Source organism: Aquarana catesbeiana, linkage group LG11 (assembly GCF_042186555.1).
Source record: "Aquarana catesbeiana isolate 2022-GZ linkage group LG11, ASM4218655v1, whole genome shotgun sequence".
Lineage (NCBI taxonomy): Eukaryota > Metazoa > Chordata > Amphibia > Anura > Ranidae > Aquarana > Aquarana catesbeiana.
The window spans coordinates 205,549,217-205,561,544 of NC_133334.1; the positions used below are offsets into that span (position 1 = coordinate 205,549,217).

Below are 12,328 nucleotides of genomic sequence, written 5' to 3' on the forward strand. Positions count from 1 at the left end.
GGCCTTAAGGAATGATCCTTCTTTTCTACAAAGAAAATACCGGCACCTGCTAGTGACATGGATGGCCGGATAAACTGTTTTTCAAGATTTTCGTCGATATAGGCCCGCAGGGTTTCTAGTTCAGGCTCAGAGAGAGGGTAGATACGACCAAACAGGATCTTGGCCCCTGGTAAAAGTTCAATAGGGCAATCATATGTCCTGTGAGGGGGAAGAGTGTCTGCACACTTCTTGTTAAACACGTCCAAATATTCATGATAGGCAGCAGGAATCAACTTTACGGTGTCCGGGTCGGAATGTAGACTCAGGAGGGGAGAGGTTTGACAGTTTTTTCTGGAAGACAATGCGTCTGGCAGTAGTTGGAAGAAAAGTTGACATCACCTGTAAGCCAGTTAATGTGCGGGTTATGTGCCCTTAACCACGGAAAGCAGAGAATGACGGGAAACATGGGTGACGTTATATCATCCAGTTGGAGGAATTCATGGTGACCAGAGGAAGTTTGACAGAGAATAGGTGCAGTCTCTTGTGTAACTGGGCCTGATTTGATGCCAGAGCTGTCGGCTAGATGAACATGGAATCCTTGCTTCTTGGCACACACAGGAAGGGCTGATGTAGAGAAACAAATGTGGAATCCACGAAACAGCTACAGGCCCCAGAGCCTATGATAGCTGGTACGGAGACTGACCTATCGGAAAACTGGAGGGTAATTGAGAGGGAGACATGTGATCGATCCTTTCCAGAAAGGTGCATCATATGAGACTGACGGGAGCAAGCTGTGCTGGTTTTTACCGGGCACGTACGTACAAAGTGACCAGCCTCCCCACAGTAAAGACATAGATTGGCATGTTGTCATCGGAGGCGCTCAGCTGGGGAAAGGGGGTGATCTCCGAAAACTCCTGTGGTAGGCCTTATGCTGTTCCTTTTTGCTGGGAAATGTAGCAGTTAAAGAGGCAGGCACGTCAGATTTGGAAGCCACAGAAAGGATTCCTTCAAGCTTTTCGGATTGTCGCTCCCGTAATCACCGATCAATCTGGGTGGTTAGGCTGATCAGATCCTCCAGGGATGTTGGTACTCCCACTCTGGCAAGTTCATCTTTTAGGGTGTCAGAGAGACCAAGACGAAACTGATGGCGAAGTGCTGAACTATTCCATTGAGTGTCAGCGCTCCAAACACGAAAGTCAGTTATATAGTCTTCAACAAGCCTTGGGCCTTGTTGCAACTTGCCCAGCCTGGATTCTGCAGTCTGTTGGTAGAAGGGATCGGCGTATAGCTGAGCCATGGCTGTGAAGAACAACTCAGTGGCCGCCAGAACGGGGTCATATTGCTCCCGGAGGTGATGCGCCCAGGTAAGTGGTTCGTTCAATAATAATGATGATAAATCCCACTTTGATGTCCTCTGATGCAAAGGTCGAGGTAGCAGAGAAAAATAAAGTTTGCAGGAATGTCGGACAGTTCGAAACATTTTACGATCTCCGGAGAATCGTTCTGGGATAGGCACCCTAGTTTCTGGAGGGGGAGTAGCCTCGTAGAACAAGCCAAACACTGTTTGAGTAGAAGAATCTGTAACTAAAGGAGAAGTACCGACTGAAGTAACATTCATCTGGTCTGAAAGTCGCTCCTCCATGCGACTAAGATTCTTCTGTAAACTCTGCACGATAGATGTTAGTGCAGAGACTGATTTGAAAATGTCCTCTGGTGGGGAGACCTCCCTTTCAGACTCCATCCCTGGCTGACTGGTACTGTCACGTACCTGGTAGGAGTCTGATATGACGAGGTCGGCCTCCCTTGTATCTCCAGCCCAAGCCCCACTGAAGGTGGAACAGATGGTGGCTAGGGCCAGGAGGAACACAAGTGCCTGTAAGTGTTGCTTTCAGAACTTGCAGATGGAGTAGTAGGCTCGGTGGTGCAGGCAGGACAACAGGCAGTGTTTGAGCCAGGCTAAGAGCAGAAGCAGGGTCTCAAGGATAGCCGGGTTCGGTAACAGGCGGGCAGCGAAGTACACAGGCATGAGCAGAAGCAAGGTCAAAATGGAAGCCGAGATCAGGAACCGGGAATGTATCGGAGTCCAGAGGCAGAGTCAGGGTAAGCCGGGTTCAGCAACAGGTATCAGGCAGAGTATAACAGGAATCAGAAGATCAGGACACAGCTGAAGACCAGTCAGCACTGTTTGTGAGTCAGAGCACCCTTTAAATAGGCCGTTGAGCGCCAATTGGCGTTAGGGACGCGCTCCCGTGCGTGCACGCAGTCCGTTGCGCACACTCGTGCGCATCAGCTCCCTGGAAGTCCGCTGTTGCCCGTGGGTGCGTGCATGCGCCAGAGCAGTTCTCTTAAACCCCTGTTGCCCGCGAGTGCTCGCATGCGCACGTGTGTGCACCAGAGCAGTTCTCTTACAGGGTTTTTCACTGGGACAGTGCCGAGATTTGATTTAAACTTGCTGTCCCAGCAAATTTGTGCAGCATCCTGGAGTCCAATGCTGGAATGTGTTTCAGAACTGAGCTCCAAAAATTGGTCTGACAGGGGCACGCTAGCGTGGTTGCCTAGCCACTACACCTGCCCTGCATCTTTCGTGGGATGTCAGCATCTCTGGCAGCCGACATCTCCCCCTGCCGGCTGCCTGTAGAACATGCTGCAGAGGACTGAAACCGTGTCCGCCTCGTCTCTGACATTCTCCTGTACACAGGCAGGAGGAGGAGGAGCCCGAGAGGAGGGATACTACCTTGCATGAATCATGCTGATCTGAGGTCTGCAGTGAGTTTATTGTTGATGGAAACTTAGAGGGGAGTTTATGGGCACAGTGATCAGGAGGGGGGGAAGGAGGAGGGGCAGGTAAGAATGTACACTTGGAGGAGTGATTTGGGGAGGGTGGACCAGGGGTAAGGGGATATATACTTGGACACTTTGGAAGGGGAGGGGACTTGTGCTAGAAAGGGGGGTTTGGAATTGTAATCCCCCCACCTTCTAGCACAAGCCCACACCTTTCCCAAAGGGCCCCCCAGCACACATCTGCCCCCCCACTTTACCTTCTAGCACAAGCCAACTCTGTTCCCAAAGCACCCCCCCACCACCACCTACCTTCTAGCACAAGTTCTCTCCCCTCCCATAAGCCCCCCTCCCCCCAGCACATATCTGACCCTTCCACTCCAACTTCTAGCATAAGCAAGACCAAAACTTTGGGCGACTGCGGTTCCCTATGTTCCAGGGAAAAAACGAAGAGTTTGGGACTTTTTTTTTGCGTCATGGCACGTCGGAGTTTTGTCCATCTCAGCTGGCCAGCCGGACACTGGGGCGTCCTCCGTGGGCGGTTCTTACCACCTATGCCGGAGCCCCTCCCCGCATTGGCCGAGCTCGCGTGACGCTGGTGTGTGTCAGCGTGCACGTGTGCGGATCAGCTATATCCGGCCTCCCCCCACTCAGCCTGGTTGTCCAGATCAAACTTTTTACTCCTCGCTACAGACGTGATCTATTTTTCTCTGCCTGGGCTACAAGTAAGCTATTGATATACCACTCTACTCCTCATCCTGCTAGCCTGCCATTCCTTTCTACCAATTGGTTCTGGCACACTGGGCTCTTTGGTCCTTTCTGACCCCCTTATGTACCATCCTTTATAAGCTATCTGGTCGAGGTCTACACCTGCTTGTTTCGGTTTCACTTTTTCACTGGATGCATACTATCTTCCATCTATCCTATCAGTATACTATGTTACACTGATTTTTCATCCTTTTACTTTAGATCCCTCCCGGCAGTTTTTACTTCCACTGGTATAACACCATGTTTCACCATTCTACCTGGCAACCTATTTGTGGATGTGGGGGTGGTCTGGGTGTATGCCCACCCCGCCGCAGCACTGCCACACTACCTCAGCTCCCGTTACAGACTACCGTCCCGGCCCTGGCTTCCGGCTTTTCATGCCTTCTAACTCTCATTTCATGTAAGTACACAGGATGGGCCTAATTGCCTGTCCCTATCCATTAGTGATCATTGGATTAACTGTATCCTACTATACCTTTAGATACCTCACAGCATCAGCCCCTGATGAGTGGTTTACACGAAACGCGTCGGGCAACTTGATGATGCAAATTCATGCTCATATTTCACCTCCTATTAATGAACATGTCATGGGGCAATTTGACGACGCAGTCTCCTGCTCAGATTACACCTTTCACCAATGAACATGTCATATATATTTTTCCAACCATGGTCTCAGTGTACTTCCTTATATTATTGTCATTCTTTTCGCCTGGGCTGCTGCAATATGTATATATATGAAATTTATTGAATGTATTGTACAATCAGTTGTGACCACTATGTGGTGCCAAGTTGTTATATATTTAATGTACCCTTGATGCCCATGTTACATACACACGTACCAAGTGTGTGTGAACTTTTATGGTTCGATATTCACTACAATGTCTTTCCTGAAGTGGCTATGCAATTGATATGTTTTATGCATCTTTTATTTTCAATAAATATACTTTTTGTTTTTATCAATCTACTCCCACAATGTTCCTGACCTCATTTAAAGTCCCAAATTCCCGTTCTTTATTCTTGCAATAGGGATGGAGGCACATTGTGTATATGTGCCTCATTTAAAGTCCCAAACTCTTCGTTTTTTCTTTTCAAATTTAGGGATGGAGGTCCATGGACAGGGCTGTCAGTGTTCCCCTGCCACCCATGTGTGAGTTTCAAGCCCTGGATCTGTATACACCAGGTCCGGGTCTTGGCATGATCTCAGGACATATTCATTTTGTGTCCATGGGCTGATGCAGCTTTTTCCCCCTGCGATATACACTGTCATAATTACAAGTCTGGGATTGAGTTTCAATTTCAGCTATCCAGGTCCGCTTCATTGTCTGACTTCCGGGAGCTGCGATGCGCTCTGGGTGCCCCCTCCCCTTCCCCCTCCCCTGGGGGGGTGGGCGGGTACCCACAGCGCATCGGCGCCACGCCTCCACCCTATGTGTGATGGCGCATTTTTTGCGTCATGGCACGTCGGAGTTTTGTCCATCTCAGCTGGCCAGCCGGACACTGGGGCGTCCTCCGTGGGCGGTTCTTACCACCTATGCCGGAGCCCCTCCCCGCATTGGCCGAGCTCGCGTGACGCTGGTGTGTGTCAGCGTGCACGTGTGCGGATCAGCTATATCCGGCCTCCCCCCACTCAGCCTGGTTGTCCAGATCAAACTTTTTACTCCTCGCTACAGACGTGATCTATTTTTCTCTGCCTGGGCTACAAGTAAGCTATTGATATACCACTCTACTCCTCATCCTGCTAGCCTGCCATTCCTTTCTACCAATTGGTTCTGGCACACTGGGCTCTTTGGTCCTTTCTGACCCCCTTATGTACCATCCTTTATAAGCTATCTGGTCGAGGTCTACACCTGCTTGTTTCGGTTTCACTTTTTCACTGGATGCATACTATCTTCCATCTATCCTATCAGTATACTATGTTACACTGATTTTTCATCCTTTTACTTTAGATCCCTCCCGGCAGTTTTTACTTCCACTGGTATAACACCATGTTTCACCATTCTACCTGGCAACCTATTTGTGGATGTGGGGGTGGTCTGGGTGTATGCCCACCCCGCCGCAGCACTGCCACACTACCTCAGCTCCCGTTACAGACTACCGTCCCGGCCCTGGCTTCCGGCTTTTCATGCCTTCTAACTCTCATTTCATGTAAGTACACAGGATGGGCCTAATTGCCTGTCCCTATCCATTAGTGATCATTGGATTAACTGTATCCTACTATACCTTTAGATACCTCACAGCATCAGCCCCTGATGAGTGGTTTACACGAAACGCGTCGGGCAACTTGATGATGCAAATTCATGCTCATATTTCACCTCCTATTAATGAACATGTCATGGGGCAATTTGACGACGCAGTCTCCTGCTCAGATTACACCTTTCACCAATGAACATGTCATATATATTTTTCCAACCATGGTCTCAGTGTACTTCCTTATATTATTGTCATTCTTTTCGCCTGGGCTGCTGCAATATGTATATATATGAAATTTATTGAATGTATTGTACAATCAGTTGTGACCACTATGTGGTGCCAAGTTGTTATATATTTAATGTACCCTTGATGCCCATGTTACATACACACGTACCAAGTGTGTGTGAACTTTAATGGTTCGATATTCACTACAATGTCTTTCCTGAAGTGGCTATGCAATTGATATGTTTTATGCATCTTTTATTTTCAATAAATATACTTTTTGTTTTTATCAATCTACTCCCACAATGTTCCTGACCTCATTTAAAGTCCCAAATTCCCGTTCTTTATTCTTGCAATAGGGATGGAGGCACATTGTGTATATGTGCCTCATTTAAAGTCCCAAACTCTTCGTTTTTTCTTTTCAAATTTAGGGATGGAGGTCCATGGACAGGGCTGTCAGTGTTCCCCTGCCACCCATGTGTGAGTTTCAAGCCCTGGATCTGTATACACCAGGTCCGGGTCTTGGCATGATCTCAGGACATATTCATTTTGTGTCCATGGGCTGATGCAGCTTTTTCCCCCTGCGATATACACTGTCATAATTACAAGTCTGGGATTGAGTTTCAATTTCAGCTATCCAGGTCCGCTTCATTGTCTGACTTCCGGGAGCTGCGATGCGCTCTGGGTGCCCCCTCCCCTTCCCCCTCCCCTGGGGGGGTGGGCGGGTACCCACAGCGCATCGGCGCCACGCCTCCACCCTATGTGTGATGGCGCATTTTTTGCGTCATGGCACGTCGGAGTTTTGTCCATCTCAGCTGGCCAGCCGGACACTGGGGCGTCCTCCGTGGGCGGTTCTTACCACCTATGCCGGAGCCCCTCCCCGCATTGGCCGAGCTCGCGTGACGCTGGTGTGTGTCAGCGTGCACGTGTGCGGATCAGCTATATCCGGCCTCCCCCCACTCAGCCTGGTTGTCCAGATCAAACTTTTTACTCCTCGCTACAGACGTGATCTATTTTTCTCTGCCTGGGCTACAAGTAAGCTATTGATATACCACTCTACTCCTCATCCTGCTAGCCTGCCATTCCTTTCTACCAATTGGTTCTGGCACACTGGGCTCTTTGGTCCTTTCTGACCCCCTTATGTACCATCCTTTATAAGCTATCTGGTCGAGGTCTACACCTGCTTGTTTCGGTTTCACTTTTTCACTGGATGCATACTATCTTCCATCTATCCTATCAGTATACTATGTTACACTGATTTTTCATCCTTTTACTTTAGATCCCTCCCGGCAGTTTTTACTTCCACTGGTATAACACCATGTTTCACCATTCTACCTGGCAACCTATTTGTGGATGTGGGGGTGGTCTGGGTGTATGCCCACCCCGCCGCAGCACTGCCACACTACCTCAGCTCCCGTTACAGACTACCGTCCCGGCCCTGGCTTCCGGCTTTTCATGCCTTCTAACTCTCATTTCATGTAAGTACACAGGATGGGCCTAATTGCCTGTCCCTATCCATTAGTGATCATTGGATTAACTGTATCCTACTATACCTTTAGATACCTCACAGCATCAGCCCCTGATGAGTGGTTTACACGAAACGCGTCGGGCAACTTGATGATGCAAATTCATGCTCATATTTCACCTCCTATTAATGAACATGCCATGGGGCAATTTGACGACGCAGTCTCCTGCTCAGATTACACCTTTCACCAATGAACATGTCATATATATTTTTCCAACCATGGTCTCAGTGTACTTCCTTATATTATTGTCATTCTTTTCGCCTGGGCTGCTGCAATATGTATATATATGAAATTTATTGAATGTATTGTACAATCAGTTGTGACCACTATGTGGTGCCAAGTTGTTATATATTTAATGTACCCTTGATGCCCATGTTACATACACACGTACCAAGTGTGTGTGAACTTTTATGGTTCGATATTCACTACAATGTCTTTCCTGAAGTGGCTATGCAATTGATATGTTTTATGCATCTTTTATTTTCAATAAATATACTTTTTGTTTTTATCAATCTACTCCCACAATGTTCCTGACCTCATTTAAAGTCCCAAATTCCCGTTCTTTATTCTTGCAATAGGGATGGAGGCACATTGTGTATATGTGCCTCATTTAAAGTCCCAAACTCTTCGTTTTTTCTTTTCAAATTTAGGGATGGAGGTCCATGGACAGGGCTGTCAGTGTTCCCCTGCCACCCATGTGTGAGTTTCAAGCCCTGGATCTGTATACACCAGGTCCGGGTCTTGGCATGATCTCAGGACATATTCATTTTGTGTCCATGGGCTGATGCAGCTTTTTCCCCCTGCGATATACACTGTCATAATTACAAGTCTGGGATTGAGTTTCAATTTCAGCTATCCAGGTCCGCTTCATTGTCTGACTTCCGGGAGCTGCGATGCGCTCTGGGTGCCCCCTCCCCTTCCCCCTCCCCTGGGGGGGTGGGCGGGTACCCACAGCGCATCGGCGCCACGCCTCCACCCTATGTGTGATGGCGCATTTTTTGCGTCATGGCACGTCGGAATTTTGTCCATCTCAGCTGGCCAGCCGGACACTGGGGCGTCCTCCGTGGGCGGTTCTTACCACCTATGCCGGAGCCCCTCCCCGCATTGGCCGAGCTCGCGTGACGCTGGTGTGTGTCAGCGTGCACGTGTGCGGATCAGCTATATCCGGCCTCCCCCCACTCAGCCTGGTTGTCCAGATCAAACTTTTTACTCCTCGCTACAGACGTGATCTATTTTTCTCTGCCTGGGCTACAAGTAAGCTATTGATATACCACTCTACTCCTCATCCTGCTAGCCTGCCATTCCTTTCTACCAATTGGTTCTGGCACACTGGGCTCTTTGGTCCTTTCTGACCCCCTTATGTACCATCCTTTATAAGCTATCTGGTCGAGGTCTACACCTGCTTGTTTCGGTTTCACTTTTTCACTGGATGCATACTATCTTCCATCTATCCTATCAGTATACTATGTTACACTGATTTTTCATCCTTTTACTTTAGATCCCTCCCGGCAGTTTTTACTTCCACTGGTATAACACCATGTTTCACCATTCTACCTGGCAACCTATTTGTGGATGTGGGGGTGGTCTGGGTGTATGCCCACCCCGCCGCAGCACTGCCACACTACCTCAGCTCCCGTTACAGACTACCGTCCCGGCCCTGGCTTCCGGCTTTTCATGCCTTCTAACTCTCATTTCATGTAAGTACACAGGATGGGCCTAATTGCCTGTCCCTATCCATTAGTGATCATTGGATTAACTGTATCCTACTATACCTTTAGATACCTCACAGCATCAGCCCCTGATGAGTGGTTTACACGAAACGCGTCGGGCAACTTGATGATGCAAATTCATGCTCATATTTCACCTCCTATTAATGAACATGTCATGGGGCAATTTGACGACGCAGTCTCCTGCTCAGATTACACCTTTCACCAATGAACATGTCATATATATTTTTCCAACCATGGTCTCAGTGTACTTCCTTATATTATTGTCATTCTTTTCGCCTGGGCTGCTGCAATATGTATATATATGAAATTTATTGAATGTATTGTACAATCAGTTGTGACCACTATGTGGTGCCAAGTTGTTATATATTTAATGTACCCTTGATGCCCATGTTACATACACACGTACCAAGTGTGTGTGAACTTTTATGGTTCGATATTCACTACAATGTCTTTCCTGAAGTGGCTATGCAATTGATATGTTTTATGCATCTTTTATTTTCAATAAATATACTTTTTGTTTTTATCAATCTACTCCCACAATGTTCCTGACCTCATTTAAAGTCCCAAATTCCCGTTCTTTATTCTTGCAATAGGGATGGAGGCACATTGTGTATATGTGCCTCATTTAAAGTCCCAAACTCTTCGTTTTTTCTTTTCAAATTTAGGGATGGAGGTCCATGGACAGGGCTGTCAGTGTTCCCCTGCCACCCATGTGTGAGTTTCAAGCCCTGGATCTGTATACACCAGGTCCGGGTCTTGGCATGATCTCAGGACATATTCATTTTGTGTCCATGGGCTGATGCAGCTTTTTCCCCCTGCGATATACACTGTCATAATTACAAGTCTGGGATTGAGTTTCAATTTCAGCTATCCAGGTCCGCTTCATTGTCTGACTTCCGGGAGCTGCGATGCGCTCTGGGTGCCCCCTCCCCTTCCCCCTCCCCTGGGGGGGTGGGCGGGTACCCACAGCGCATCGGCGCCACGCCTCCACCCTATGTGTGATGGCGCATTTTTTGCGTCATGGCACGTCGGAGTTTTGTCCATCTCAGCTGGCCAGCCGGACACTGGGGCGTCCTCCGTGGGCGGTTCTTACCACCTATGCCGGAGCCCCTCCCCGCATTGGCCGAGCTCGCGTGACGCTGGTGTGTGTCAGCGTGCACGTGTGCGGATCAGCTATATCCGGCCTCCCCCCACTCAGCCTGGTTGTCCAGATCAAACTTTTTACTCCTCGCTACAGACGTGATCTATTTTTCTCTGCCTGGGCTACAAGTAAGCTATTGATATACCACTCTACTCCTCATCCTGCTAGCCTGCCATTCCTTTCTACCAATTGGTTCTGGCACACTGGGCTCTTTGGTCCTTTCTGACCCCCTTATGTACCATCCTTTATAAGCTATCTGGTCGAGGTCTACACCTGCTTGTTTCGGTTTCACTTTTTCACTGGATGCATACTATCTTCCATCTATCCTATCAGTATACTATGTTACACTGATTTTTCATCCTTTTACTTTAGATCCCTCCCGGCAGTTTTTACTTCCACTGGTATAACACCATGTTTCACCATTCTACCTGGCAACCTATTTGTGGATGTGGGGGTGGTCTGGGTGTATGCCCACCCCGCCGCAGCACTGCCACACTACCTCAGCTCCCGTTACAGACTACCGTCCCGGCCCTGGCTTCCGGCTTTTCATGCCTTCTAACTCTCATTTCATGTAAGTACACAGGATGGGCCTAATTGCCTGTCCCTATCCATTAGTGATCATTGGATTAACTGTATCCTACTATACCTTTAGATACCTCACAGCATCAGCCCCTGATGAGTGGTTTACACGAAACGCGTCGGGCAACTTGATGATGCAAATTCATGCTCATATTTCACCTCCTATTAATGAACATGTCATGGGGCAATTTGACGACGCAGTCTCCTGCTCAGATTACACCTTTCACCAATGAACATGTCATATATATTTTTCCAACCATGGTCTCAGTGTACTTCCTTATATTATTGTCATTCTTTTCGCCTGGGCTGCTGCAATATGTATATATATGAAATTTATTGAATGTATTGTACAATCAGTTGTGACCACTATGTGGTGCCAAGTTGTTATATATTTAATGTACCCTTGATGCCCATGTTACATACACACGTACCAAGTGTGTGTGAACTTTTATGGTTCGATATTCACTACAATGTCTTTCCTGAAGTGGCTATGCAATTGATATGTTTTATGCATCTTTTATTTTCAATAAATATACTTTTTGTTTTTATCAATCTACTCCCACAATGTTCCTGACCTCATTTAAAGTCCCAAATTCCCGTTCTTTATCCTATGTTCCAGGGGGCCCTTGTGACCTCCCTGTAACACCTGGACATGAGGGCAGCATTTACTAGAACCGATCGGCTGTATTTTCCTCCTGCAGCTGCTAAAAGCAAGCTTCCTCTCTTCATTCCCCCGCTGGCATTCAGAAGTTGCAGGAGGAAAATGCAACTGACCGGGTCTAGTAAATGGCGCCCCATCACCCCTCCTGTCCAGGTTCCGTGTCCTACTGCTGCCTGCCCCCCACCACAGTGCTGCTGGCTTCCCTCCTCTCCCCTTCCGCCAGCTGCTGCGGGGATGTGTTAGGATGGAGAGCATGGGAATGGGCCGATAAACATTTACTGGCCCCTTCCTTTTCTGAGTGAACACAATGAGTGACTGGTACCGATTGCTCACTGTGTTCATTCATAACTGAAGCCCTATAAACCATTTCTATTGTAAAAAATAATAAAACATAAAATTGTAAAAAAATAATAAAAATAAAAAACTGACACTGTCCTCTGCCCTGCTGACAGCGTCTTCTGCCCTACTGACACCAGCATGTCACTATAACCAAAACTTTGAAATGGCTTCTATATTATTATTACCATCCTTTTGGCCTATTTATTTATTTATAACATTAGAACGTCTCTCTCTGGGCAGGGGGCTGGGGGTGAGTGGATGAAGAACTTCTCTCTCAAGTTTTTGGAGGGGACTGGCACCTAACCGAGTCTTTGCCCCAGTTGAAAGAATGACTAGCTTCTGCACTGTTGGTATGGATGTATCTGTGTCTCGAACTGCTGATGAACACTGTGGCGTTGGGTATTTGGTGCTGGGA

At 47.8% G+C, this 12,328-nt stretch overlaps 1 protein-coding gene across 1 annotated transcript in view; it reads left to right on the forward strand.

Annotated features, from left to right (window-relative positions):
- LOC141112385 (serine/threonine-protein kinase D1-like) overlaps positions 1–12,328 on the forward strand; it is a 220,376-nt gene that overhangs the window by 186,765 nt on the left and 21,283 nt on the right. The window lies entirely within an intron of this gene.